This window comes from Esox lucius, chromosome 25, assembly GCF_011004845.1.
Source record: "Esox lucius isolate fEsoLuc1 chromosome 25, fEsoLuc1.pri, whole genome shotgun sequence".
Classification (NCBI taxonomy): domain Eukaryota; kingdom Metazoa; phylum Chordata; class Actinopteri; order Esociformes; family Esocidae; genus Esox; species Esox lucius.
In genome coordinates, this window is record NC_047593.1 from 3,277,311 (window position 1) to 3,291,798 (window position 14,488).

General features: G+C 37.1%; 1 protein-coding gene across 2 annotated transcripts in view; it reads left to right on the plus strand.

Moving 5' to 3' along the window:
• Positions 1 to 14,488, plus strand: part of tacr3a (tachykinin receptor 3a) — a 119,271-nt gene that overhangs the window by 27,594 nt on the left and 77,189 nt on the right. The gene's annotated exons all lie outside the window — the stretch shown is intronic.

A 14,488-nucleotide genomic window follows, 5' to 3' on the forward strand; every position in this document is an offset into this window, starting at 1 on the left:
GTAGTTGTAGTGTGCTATAGTGTCACCATTCATTAGCTTATTACACTCATGTGTCTATAATGTTCAATAATTCTACCAAATTGCTGCTAGTTTACATTGTGTACACTATGTCACAAAAGTGAGTACACCCCTCACATATTTTAATATTTGAGTATATATTTTCATGTGACAGCACTGAAGAAATGACACTTTGCTACAATGTAAAGAAGTGAGTGTACAGCTTGTCGGGTGCCATGTCACAATAATTTAATTGTTCAGGATGACGCTGTGTTGCTCAGTGCATTTGACAAATAAACGTTGAAACTTGTAATATCGCTTGGAATTCTAACCACATTTTTCACCAGTGGGAGGGGGACATGATGTGGATAACGTTACAAAAAGAAACACGATTTAGCTAACTTTACGTATCAGTTGATAAAAGTTACAAGGAATAAGCACATTTAAATAACATTCTAACTTGTTGATGCACTAAGAAACACGATTTAGACAAGTTAGCTAACGATGTTACCAGGGATGGAAATTAGCACCCGCCACCAGCCAAATGCGGGTGATTTTGTGTTGTGGCGGGTAAACTCGCATCACCTACCGGCCACCGTGGCGGGTAAATAAAAATAGCATACTGTTTCACCCGGACACTTTTACGGAAGAGGATTAGTGCCAAGCAATAATAAAAATAAAAAAAAAAACATCTCGACATTAAAGTAATTATAATGCGAGATTAAACTCGTTAAATTTAGAGAAAAAAAGTCGAAATACAATCTTGAGAATAAACTCATTAAATATCAAGAATAAAGTTTAATAATCCGTCTTATGGGAAACCACGAAACCTCGATGAATCGCGCGTAGGTGAAGCCAGCGATAACCTTGCATTTTTCCACTGGTTGTCAATTCATGTTGGACAAAAGCGAGTACATCGCGCAAATTGGATAATTTTTTTTTTCTAAAAAGACCTATCCGCTTGCAAATTCTCTTTTAAATTCGTATGCTAATTATAATTCTGTCATAATTAGCTAATAGTTGATAGTATTTCTTTGTTACTGAAAGTCTATAATATAGCTTGACTAATTGATCCAACTCTGCCATCAGTAGGCTATGCAATCCCTTACCAAAAATAAGTATACTTCAAGTAAATTTTATTAAGTATACTTAAGTAACGTTCAAGTATATTTCCCAAGTATACTTGATGTAGTAAGTATACTAATATCAATGTACTATTAGTATACTTGTAAGTGTACTATTTTAACACTTCTTGGGACTAAATTGGCACTCTTTTTAGTTTATAAAAGTATACTTTTAAGTATACTTGAAGTCTAAGAGTAGTACAGTTTGAGTAAAGAACTAGTTTACATCTAAGTTTTATTTTGTACTGCAAATATACTACAAGTGAACTTATAGGTATACTGGTAGTTTACTATTAATTTATTTCTAGGGCACTTTATTGTTTATGAATATACACTTATAAGTATACTCTCAGTAAACTAGTAGTTTAATAGTTTTTATATTTCAAGTATACAACTAAGTTGTCTTTAAGTGAATTTATAAGTATACCTTTAGTTTACTAGTCATATACTTCCAGCCAACATTTTCGTTTATGAAAATACACTTTTAAGTATACTCTCAGTAAACTACTAGTTTGATAGTTTTTACACTGCAAGTATATTACTGTAGTAAGTTAACATCATATTTATAGTTTACTATTTATACATTCTTTTTTAACTTTAAAGTACACTACTAGGTTTCTATCTAGGTATTATTTTTCACGCTTGAAATATACCTTTAACTGTACTTGAAGTGGACTTGAAGTTAATTCACTTGTACCACTACCAGTGGACAATACACATAAAAATCACATAAATCAGAATTTTCTAACAAATATTGTATTGGACGCCAAAACATAACAATGAAAACTGAAATCGACATCCCAGTTCAAAACAAAATAAACACACAGTATAAACAGTCTTTAGGGTAGGTTAATATTAGAATATGTCATGCAAGAGCCTCTCTGAAATCAGTCACTGGCTGGCTACAAAACAGTTGTACTTCTCTACAAGTTCTTCCCTGTTCAATGGCCATCCTGATGCAGAGGAACCACAAATCCAACCCAAAAATGATCAACTAAATGGAAACAAAAATTATTTTCATATCTTCTTTTCAGTGGTTTGTTTGTTGTAGCTTTCATTGTTGCATTTTTTTCTTATGATACGTCTCACATCTTGAATGCTGATGTCAGGGAACTTTGACAGAGCATGGCCTGTGAGTTAAAACACACATACACACACAGACATAAACAAAACAAAACATTACTTTAGCGTTTTTTTTCCCAAGCTAAAATTCACCATCCAGAATTAACATGATAAAACAGTCAAAGCAGCATGTTGGAATGTGCAATTCAACTTGAGCTTGATTTTGATCAGATAAGTTTCTGAACACTAATGCAAAATTGTTATATTTAAAGACAGATGAAAATGTCCTTTAAATGTCTACCTTCACATAGATTAGGATTCGTTTTTTAGAGCCTTAATGGTTATTTTGTTTGCAGCACTGAGCATTGTGAGACTTTTAATTTTTTGCCACTTTCAAACTGATGATCCCAAATTAGACTTTTAGAGATTAGAGGTTTTTCACACAATGTTTGGAACATTCAGTTTTTGTACAATTTTGGAACCTCCAACATGGAACAGTAATTTTGTAAAAAAAAAAAAAACTAAATGAGTTGTGTAGGATTTTTTTAAATTAAATGTACTCACCGTTTATAGCATCTAGTTTTGTATTATCAAGTTGTGGCTTTGATTCCACGTCTTTGTGTGCCCCTGATTGTCTCCCTGTCAAACTTGAATGGGACAGTGTTTCCCTGTCATAGACAAGCACGGCAAGGTCCCCGATGTAGACTGATGGATTTGCAGTCCGCAGACATTTAAGCTTTCTTAAAGGGACTTGGACATCAGAGCCTGCCACAAGAGACACCTGCAAAACAATTGAGTGATCAGTTAGTTTGCAATTGGTTATACATTGTGATAAAATAATGATACACATTCCCTCAGAAACTGTGCAGTATACATTGAGGGAATTTTTCTTTGATCCACTGCTGATTTTGAACGTTTGCCCACTGACAAAGTAATGATCAGTCTACAATGTTAATGGTAGGTTTATTAAAACAGTGAGAGACAGAATAACAACAAAAAATCCTGAAAAATCAGCAGGGGATCAAATAGTTAATATGTACAGTAAGAGAAAAAATTACGTTATTATTCCCCGACCAGACAGGAAAACTGGAACGCATTCCCACATTTCACAAGGAAAGAATTATTGAGGGTGCAAAATTCTACTGTGCCACGCAAGGCAGAGCATGGCCAAGCTGCACTGTAGCGTCTCCATCCACATTAACCATTGGGAAATGTGTGAATGCCTCCCAGATTTCCTGTTTGGTCAGGCAATATGCAAATAATAACTAGTTAACTTGCAAATTCACCTTACAGTTGAATATGCAGATTTTCCAGGTACATGTAATGTTTATAGTAACCGCCGCATTGGTTAATTTACAGATTTACCGCAAATAATACAAATATTCCCACACGGACTGTAACGTCTATGCATGCAAGATATTTACCATATCATCAGACACAACCTGAGGAGAAACACATGCAGAAGCTGGTAAGTCTACAGATGTTGTGGGTGTTGACCAGGTGATTGCAGGTGTTGAGGTGTGGATGGTGACTTTATCAATTACTTCTTTCAACTTTGTCACTACTACCGGAACTCTGAGAATGAAGATATAGATGATTATAAGACAAGGGTGTAAAAGCTTTTAGTCTCATGACTGCATTTTGAGACAAAAACCAAACATCACAATAGTCACTTGAAGAGAAGAAAAATGTGTGTCTGCAGGTTTCATAAGACATTTTAAGACTTTTTAATGCTAACTGACATTCAATATAAGACCAACTTTTGACAATTTAGTGCCACATTTTTGGCCTTTTCCTAGGATCTCATTAATACTATCTAAGGACCCAGGGAAATCTTCCAGTTTAAATTATGACATTTGTAAAACTCTGGCCAGCAAGTCTCAATCTGGAAATGAAATATCATTAGCGAAAAATTCAAAAGCTAAGGCAAATGAAAGCAGCTGGATTTTTTTTATGGAACCAATACTTTAAGTCCTTTGAGGAGTAGTTCACCAAAAATACCAGTACCCCTCCATCACTGGTGCCCTGCTCTCTTGGTGGATGCTGGGAGAATGCAGGCAGTGGGTGAACAGGGTTTGAACATTCTGGCCTGAAGGTGGCACTAGAGGAAAGGTCACGAGGTCACCAAAGTTGTCAGGATTCATCCTCTAGGCAGAATGAATGTGTTTTCATTTGAATCTTTAAAATCGGTATCAAGATATGATGTCTTGAAGTTAAGTGTTGAATAGACAGACAGACGGACCAACCAAAACTGCCATTCTTACGCACTATCTTTGAGTGGGGCAAAGATTTCTTCACTTTTTTGCACTGCAATTAATCAGTCCAGATAGTTTCAGTGTGACTTGGTAGGGGTTGGATGTTTATGCGACATTCACTGTCTGCTGTCACCCAAATATAACAGATACCATGGAATGGTATCACTGGCCAACTGTCTCTGCTTGGCTCGTATTCTTTGGTTGCTGTGTTTCAAATATATACCTCCACAAACACGTACCCATTCAACTCCATTACATTAGGTGATGGGAGACAATAATTATTTTCATTTTGGGTGTACTGTTCCTTAACAAATTTGATATTGCTTTATATTCTCTGCATTTTTGTGTGATCTTGTCTACACAAGGGCAAAGTATTTGTTTTACTTTATTTCATAAAACTTTAATTCATAAGATTACCTCTCATGGCTTCTAGTATCTCTTCAACATTGTTTTCTTTCAGTCTCTTGTTCTCTATTTTAAGTTCCTTTATTTGCAGCTGCGCCTTACTCCAGTTTCTGGGCAGTAGGTCCTCATCTGATGACACTTCCTTTTCGGTAGTTGACTACACCAAAAGAAAATTATTAAAAATTATACTGTGTCAAATACAAGATAAAATAATCTGCATCCTCTGTGGCAGAAAAAGTCACATAAAAGTTATTACTTCAACTCAAAATGACTCACTTAAATAATTTACCTCTAAAGATGCTTGCTTTGCCATCAGCTCCTTCTTCAGGCCTTCAATCATTTGGTTTGCTGCATCTTTTGGGGTACAGACTTCCTTTTTGCTGTTTTGCTGTTAAAATGACAATTGTAAGTATTTCAATAGCAGGGATGTCCAATAACAATGATTGTAATAACTATTTTGTTGTTTTTAGAATCAAATGTACCACAGATAGTTCTGACCTAGCTCCATATTTTACTAAAATAACACAAAATTATGATTTTCTGTTTGACAATTGTGAAATCTGGGGACATCGCTAATTATTTTATTTATTTAACTATCTGCTTTGGTATCCCCACTGCTACCTTAATATTTAGTATATCTTCCTATCCATTAGGCTCACAGAGACTCAGCGAAAGGCCATTACATAGCACCCCAAACTGAGATGCAAACCCTTCATTCCGTTGTTCTGAAGTCACTTCATGTCTTCATTGAAAAATGTTTGACAGGGATTACTTTTCAATGTGGCACGACTCTCACACTCTTAATGGAAATAAAGGGACAACTTATTTCAAATATGAAGAAATGCAAATTTTGAAACAATGAAGCTATGTGGATTGCATTTCAAAGTAGATTACATTAATTTCCGACACAAATTCAGTATTTAATTCTTAAAAAACTATTCCCTATTGATGGTTTTTTGAAGAAGATTTGAAAGAACAATGGCAAGGAAGGTTCTGCAAAGATCCCTGTAATTGTCTATGTGACAAAGTTTTGAGCAAATTAAAATTCCGACTGGGTCCTCTGGCTATACGGGATACCTGAGCTGTCCTTAACAGACATATTGTTGGTAACTTAACGTTGTTAAATAACACAATATTTAAAATAACACAGAACATACTGTCAAATTATGCTAACGCTTGAGGATAACTATCTAGCTAGGTGACAGTTTAAGTACATTGCTAGCGAATTTATAGACTTACCACTGACCATTAAAAGCTTAGCAGGAAAAAAGGCTGGACCATCTTTCTTTTTTCTGCCTTTGTCCCATTTAACATTAATCCACCCATCTTCATCCTCGAGACTGGGGCATCGTGTGATAATCTTTGAAGATTTTTGCTGGTCTTCAATACTCATCAAATCAATTCTTCCTACATCCACGGTCTTGTCCTTGAAATATTTTGTGGCAAATACCATTGTGATGGATAAATATTGTTATCACTGACAAATATGTTTTTTTATTGTTCCTATATACTGTGTCAAACAACCTGTAACCGCAATTTGAGACCAAAGATGCTGAACCGTCTCTGGAGAGATACACGCGATCCACGTCAAAGCAGATTTCAAACACAACTCAGTGGCGCGAACGGATACTATCGCGACAGGTGCGCGCCTGCATTGAAAGGATTTCGGGATTCCGGAGCTGTTCGGGAAGCGGGGAAAGCTGGAGGTTGCTCGTGGTTGATAGTAGTAGTGTGTAACATGCCGAAGTGATGGCGAAACGTGTTGGACCTTACAAAAGATGCTTGCACGACACAGAAGTAATTCCGAAGAGAACAACGTTCAGATGGAATGCAAAAATAAGTAACTTTGGTGACGCTTAGGTTGCAAAGTAATTGTCCTGTTCACATCACCACTGCTTTTATTTCTGTTCAAAGTCAGAATACCACAGGCTCAAACAACATAGCGTTAATGTAGTGGTCGTCTATCAGAAGAAACTGCTTCAGGAGAACTTTGCTTCTAGTCATATGAGGCTTCATTTTATGTGTACAAGTCTGCATCCCTGATAAAATGCCAGGTTCTTGTGATTTAAAAGAACGAGACAAACATAAATCGTCAGATCTTTTTCAATTTTAATGTGACCTATAATGTGAACAATTCAATTGAAAAACAAACTGAAATTTTGAGGGGGGAAAATAAAAACCTTGTTTTTCAATTGAATTCTTCACGCTATAGGTCACATTAAAGGTGGAAGAAGTTCCAACATGATTTATCTTTGTCTCATTCTCACAAGAACCTGGCATTTTAACAGGGGTGTGTAGTCTTTTTATATCCTCTGTATATGACTAAAAAGTCTCAATGTCTCTCTAAATGCAGAGAAGGCAAGAAGATTGCAAGTTAAATGCAAATATTGACTTAGTCATTTTTAAACAAAAGTGTGCACATCAAAGCCCTGCATGTTGTGTATGTACCAAACATTGCTGTGTTTTAGTTGAGGTACTTGCTAAATCTAGCAGGCCTTTATGTAAAGATTCACAAATAAATTTACATAGTACTTTTGTACATGAGGTTAGGAAGACTGGAGACTTCAGTGCCATCTGGCCTGATATGATAAAGATGAAATGTGTTGTTGTTGAAACAGCTGATAAGTTGTACATTACACCTTTGCCAAATCCATATGAACGGGACTAAAACATTCAGTTGTTGTCCAGGGTTGTAGCCAATGATTTACGTATTACATAAAGAGACTTGCTACTTGATGTTTTTTGATGAGATTTAAATACATGTATATTTCATGTTCTGGTTATGGCTTATAATAGCATCCAGTATGAATCAAGACAAATTGTATATAAAATCAGCTAAATGTTTATCTGTTTCTGTGTGGGTTAATAACACTACATAAACGATCAGGTTCACTTCCACCCATGTACTATTTACTCCAGAAGCTATTCCACCCCATAGCTGACTTTACCATAAACTTGAACATGTATGTTTACTTAAACTTCTTGTATAAGGCAAGAATTCTTGATTATATTTTTCTTAAGAATATCTCAATCAATAAATTGAGTACAAGTGTATGCCAAATATACTTAGACTTTTTCAGTATACTTGTCAGTATAAGCCAAGTACACGTTGGTATAATTTTGTTAAGTATATCTCTGATAAGTATACAAAAAGTAAACTGAAAGTATACTATCTTATTTTTAGTTTAAAAGAAGTATACTAATAGCACACTGGAATAAACTTATTTTTGGTAAGGGATGCACACTGATCGAATGCGTTATTCTACATTTAATTTCGACTTTTATTCTCGATATTTCATGAGTTTATTCTCAAGATTGTATTTCGACTTTTTTCTCGAAATATAACGAGTTTTTTCAAGAAACACAACGATGTGACTTTATTGTCGAGATGGTTTTATTTTTTGTATTATTGCTTGGCACTAATCCTCTTACGTACACTTTAGAGGCGGCGCACATAAAAAAAATGTGGCGTTACATCGCAGGCGTTAAGAGGTCCGCTGAGAAAACATCTCAGGAGGAGCCAGTGGACAAAGAGGCGAAAGTCAAAAAACTTTTTTTAAAGAACGATGGAGAAAAGCAGACAATGGTGAGTCCCGCGATTGGTTAGTTTACGACGAGACAAATCTGATAATGTACTGCTCTGTATGTCGTCAACACGCTTCACGTTGTTGGTTAAAAACAAGAAAGTGGCTGGTAAAAACATTGAGTGGCTGGTAGATTTTGAAATCCACCAGCCACAGTGGCCGGTGGACAAAAAATTTAATTTCCATCCCTGGATGTTACCATACTGTTCAACTGTTGATATGCTAAGAACAAAACATCCAAACCTGAGGATAAACGAAGAAACAAAAAATAGTAAGCAACCAAACTTGTGGACACACTAAGAAACACAAGGGTTACTGTAGGTATTTCATCTCAGGCCAACGCTATTTTTTTCAAGCTCAGTTTCTATAAATTGTTTTCCCCCCAATGTTTTAGAACTTGTGTTCAGCTACCAGTGACTTTGACTAAAGTAAGAATTTGAATGTAGAATATGGCAAACAATCATTGTTTAATACAAAAGTCATTATGTTCTTACACAGTAACCCAACAACTCGTAGTTATTTATAATAACGCAGAACAGAATTCACCATAGCTATGTTGTTGACTCGGCGTCCAATACTTTTCAGTCAGATGACCAAAACAATCTTGATCTTAGTTTGTTTCAGGAGTTCATCAAATTGTAGTAAAACAATGTCATAATCCACATGTTGTAATGTCCAATTCAGAGCATATAGCTTATACCTTACACCCTTTGAAAAAAGAGTTGTTCCTGTTCCTGAACGAAAGAACCAAGTCACTAAAATGATCCAGCAGAAGACCCCACCGGGTACCACTCATCTCCACTACAAATAGGAAAAAGAGGCTACAATTTGTTTTTGTACAACAAGCTCACCAAAATTGGACAGTTGAAGACTGGAAGAATGTTGCCTGGTCTGATGAGTCTCGATATCTGTTGAGACATTCAGAATTTGGCGTAAACAGAATAAGAACATGGATCCATCATGCCTTGTTACCACTGTGCAGGATGGTGGTCGTGGTGTAATGGTGTGGGGGATGTTTTCTTGGCACACTTAGTGCCAATTGGGCATTGTTTAAATGCCACGGCCTACCTGAGCATTGTTTCTGACCATGTCCATCCCTTTATGACCACCATGTACCCATCCTCTGATGGCTACTTCCAGCAGGATAATGCACCATGTCACAAAGCTTGAATCATTTCAAATTGGTTTCTTGAACATGACAATGAGTTCACTGTACGGAAATGGCCCCCACAGTTACCAGATCTCAACCCAATAGAGCATCTTTGGGATGTGGTGGAACGGGAGCTTCGTGCCCTGGATGTGCATTCCACAAATCTCCATCAACTGCAAGATGCTATCCAATCAATATGGGCCAACATTTCTTAAGGATGCTTTGAGCACCTTGTTGAATCAATGCCATGTAGAATTAAGGCAGTTCTGAAGGTGAAAGGGGGTCAAACACAGTATTAGTATGGTGTTCCTAATAATCCTTTAGGTGAGTGTATGTCCATATGATACTCAGTATCTGCCAGGAGAGCAGGAATTAATCTGATAATGTCATCAAACAGTTGCCAAATTCTGTCTTCCCGAGCTGGCCAGAAGAATCTGTTCTTTCCAATGCGGTGCATGCATTTGACTTGTGCATATCCCTCTTTAATGGCCAAAATGATAACGGGGTAGAGATTGTCATGTTACCTCAGGACACACTATTTCTCCTATTTAAGTAACTTAGAGTGCATAACCTATGTGGTAACCTTAATTGCAGACCAAGTGCAATGTAACTAAAGCGTGGTTTTAAATTAAGGTTACACTTTATTTTGAGAGGCCCAATGCCCATCTGCAGATGTTTTATAGATAGTAATACTATCAACAACCTTTTAACAAACTATTGATTGATAAACAACTGCTTGCTCAGGTTAGGGTTAGGGTTAGAATAAGGTTTAGAGTAAGGGTTAATGTATGGGATAGAATAAAGGTTAGGGTTACAGCAGGATATACTGTAGTTTAGGGTTAGGAAATATTTTAAATGTCACAGTCCAGGGACTCTCTGATTTCCTCCTCTGCCTTGCTGTGTCTTTCCGGCTCCATGTTAAAAGATACGGCCAGTGCTCACACCCCATCTTATATCGTTACCCGCTGTGGTTACTACTATGAATGGCAATCATGTCCTGTATTTGACAGTATTGTATTGTGCATAGGCAATGCAGTGGCCTTTTGTGGCTCAGTTGTTAGAGCATAACACCAGTGTTGTAGGTTTATTAATACTTTTTAATACAGTAGGCAAAACAATGTATAAAGTATACAGTATATTCAGCAAATTATTGATTGATGATCAATTAGGAACAATCAGCATAGTGACACTAAAAGGTATTTTAACAATAGAGAAGAGAAACATTTTAAAAGTAATGCATGTACTTTATAAGAACAATGTATTTCACTGTGAAACGTCTTTCTAGATGACACACTGATGTTGGATTTTGTGTTGTAGCTACTCAGTGAATGTCAAATGCAAGTGCTTAGTTTAAAAAAAATGTATATATTTTTTTAGATGATCTGTTGTGTTTTTGTACTAAGAGTGGTGAAATATTACCACATAGTTGTGGTAATATTGCACCAAGAAAGCAACTGAGAAAATCTGTAATAGAGAAATACCCCATCATGCTGCCTCATGCTGCCTCGCATGCATAAGGACATTGATGCTGTGTACATTGTTATTGAATCCATTGCTTATGTGAGCTCTTTTTCTAAATAGTAATTTTATATTAGGCTGTGACTGGAGAGGTGAAAAAATTGGTAGCATTATAAAAAATCTGAGTGTGTCATTTCTAGTAGGCTACAGAATTAGAGATGAGTTTTATCTTCCATAGGATGAAGACCTGCCTTCCTCCAAAATTGACCATATACCAGTGTTTCTCAACCTATGTTTCTCAAAAACATTTGGAAATGTGTATGTATATTAGTCAACCCAAGTTTTAATGAACACATTTGATCCCACTCATATGTTCTCATTAACAAATAGGCTATTAAAACACATTACCAATATCTTTACCCGTGCCAGAGGGACAGGGCTCATAGTTGGCAAGACTCTGCCACTGTTCTATAAACCCCTTGGTTTCTACGACTTACTTTGTTTCCCTACAGCATGTCCGATTGGTAATGTTTGGGTCTAGGCTGGCAGATATTTATGTAAGAGTTTATGGTTGGGTGTACTGTGCTTGGAGTAATGTGTTTACGAATTCTGAGTCGTTACACCAGTGGAAAGTTGAGAGCACACCTCAAGCTGTGCGTGATGTTTCCAGTCTGCAGGACACCTTGCATTTATGTTGTTATTTGGTACTAAATCTGTGTCATCCACAGATGCAGCCTCTCCAAACATTTTCTGAAGGCTCTGAAATCCTTTGTCTTCACGTGGGCACGTAGTGGTTATTCAGCTATGGAATAACAGTGCTGGCACTACAATGACAGACTCCTCCAGCCAACCCTTACCTCCCTAAAGCACACTCAACAACAGCATGTACACCACCATTCAACAGTATGAGGTCACTTCCATGAAAACATACATGACATGAGTTTGAATAGGAAATATAGCAAAATAAATAGTAAATATAGCCAATGGCTGGGTTAGAAATAATGATTTTTAATTGAAATAATAATTGTGTCCTTCAAACTTTGCTTTTGTCAAAGAATGTTCCATTTGCAGCAATTACAGCCTTGCAGGCTTTTACCATTTTAGATGTCAGTTTGCTGAGGTAATCTGAGATTTCACCCCTTGCTTCCCGAAGTACCTCCCACAAGTTGTATTGGCTTGATGGATACTTCTTACCATACGGTCATGCTGCTCCCACAACAGCTCAGTAGGGTTGAGATTCGGTGACTGTGCTGGCCACTCTGTTATGGACAGAATACCACCTGACTACTTCTTCCCAAAAACAATTATAATTTTAAAACGATACATTTAGATTAGCAAACACAAAATGCCATTGGAACACCAGAAGGATATTGGGCCTGTGTAGATATTCCATTAAAAAAATCAGCCGTTTCCAGCTACTAGAAATTTACAAGATTAACAATGTCTACACTGTATTTGTGATCATATTGATGTTATTTTAATGGACAAAAAAAAAATAATCTTATGAAAACGCAGACATTTCTAAGTGACTCCAAACTTTTGATCAGTAGTGTTGATTGTGAAATTATGAATACAAACATTTTCCACCAATCAGCCATAACATTATGACCACCTGTCTAATATTGTGTAGGTCCCCCTTTTGCCACCAAAACAGCCCTGACCCGTCGAGGCATGGACTCCACTAGAACACTGAAGGTGTGCTGTGGTATCAGGCACCAAGATGTTAGCAGCAGATCCTTTAAGTCCTATAAATTGCGAGGTGGGGCCTCCATGGATCTGACCTGTTTGTCCAGCACATCCCACAGATGCTCGATTGGATTGAGATCTGGGGAATTTGGAGGTCAAGTCAACATCTTGAACTCGTTGTTTTCTTCAAACCATTCCTGAAAAATTGTTGCTTTGTGGCAGGGCGCATTATCCTACTGAAAGAGGCCAATGCCATCAGGGAATACTGTTGCCATAAAAGGGTGCACATTGTCTGCAACAATGCTTAGGTAAGTGGTATGTATCAAAGGATCAACCACATAAATGGCAGGACCCAAGGTTTCCCAGTAGAACATTGTCCAGAGCCTCACACTCCCTCCACCAGCTTGCCTTCTTCTCATAGTGAATCCTGGTGCCATGTGTTCTCCAGGTAAGCAACGCACATGCACCCAGCCATCCACATTATGTAAAATAAAACATGGTTCATCAGACCAGGCCACCTTCTTCCATTGTTCCGTGGTCCAGTTCTGATGCTCATGTGCCCATTTCAGGTGCTTTCGGCAGTGAAAAGAGGTCAGCATGGGCACCCTGACTGGCCTGGTGTGTTCTGACACCTTTCTATTAGTACCAACATTAACCTTTCAGCAATTTGAGCTACAGTAGCTCGTCTGTTGGATCGGACCACATAGGCTAGCCTTTGCTGCCCATGTGCATCAGCCCATGACCCTGTCACCAGTTCACCGCTGGACCACTTTTGATAGACGGGGGACATATGGGCTGCGGTTTTGGAGATTCTCAAACCCAGTCGTCTAGCCATCACAATTTGGCCCTTGTCAATCAGATCTTTATGCTTGCCCATTTTTCCTGCTTTTAACACATCAACTTTGAGGACAGAATGTTCACATGCTGCCTAATATATCCCAACCACTGGCAGGTGCCATGCTAATGAGATTATCAGAGTTATTCACTTCACCTGTCAGTGGTCATACAAGTGGACAACAAAGTATTGATCATCATGATCATCACAATGTTGCAAATGCAGATAATAAAAGTAAAACTCTCCCATTGGTTTTGCAATGCAATTCACCCACACAATGCAAATACAAATGTGTATTCATGTATTTACTAATATGGCACACTTAGTTCTCCACAGTATGTGAAAGGGTCTGAATACTTACAGATTTTTAATTTTTTTATTCTTTATACATTTGTAAAAATCTTAACTTGTTTTTGTTTGGATCTTATGGGGTATTGTGTGTAGATTGTTGAGGAATACATTTGATCAGTTTTGGAATAAGGCTGTAAAGTAAGAAAATGTGGAAAACGTAAAGGGGTTTGAATACTTTACGAATGCACTGTACTGTGCATTCGTAAAAGATGTAAATCCACACAGTGTTGTCAAGCTTAATCACTTAGTCATAGGCTTGTGAAAAGAGAAGTGATTTTTACCTGGACAAGGTGAAAAAATGACCATGTGGGCTCAAGAATTAGAAACAGCAAACGTATGTTTACTGGCCCAAACCTTTTCTTCATTAGACTCTTTAACACAATCCTTTTGTTAATAGGAATGACTAAATGTTACTTTGTAAACCTGAACACGTGGATTACTGAACATCTTTGAAGACATTGATGGATGCATGGTTGTTGTCCCTTGAATCACAGTTTAGCACAGTAGTGTAACAAATAATATTGCTTATAGCATTGAAATATAACATTTGAACCTGTACAGTATTGTGCCAAAGTCTTAGG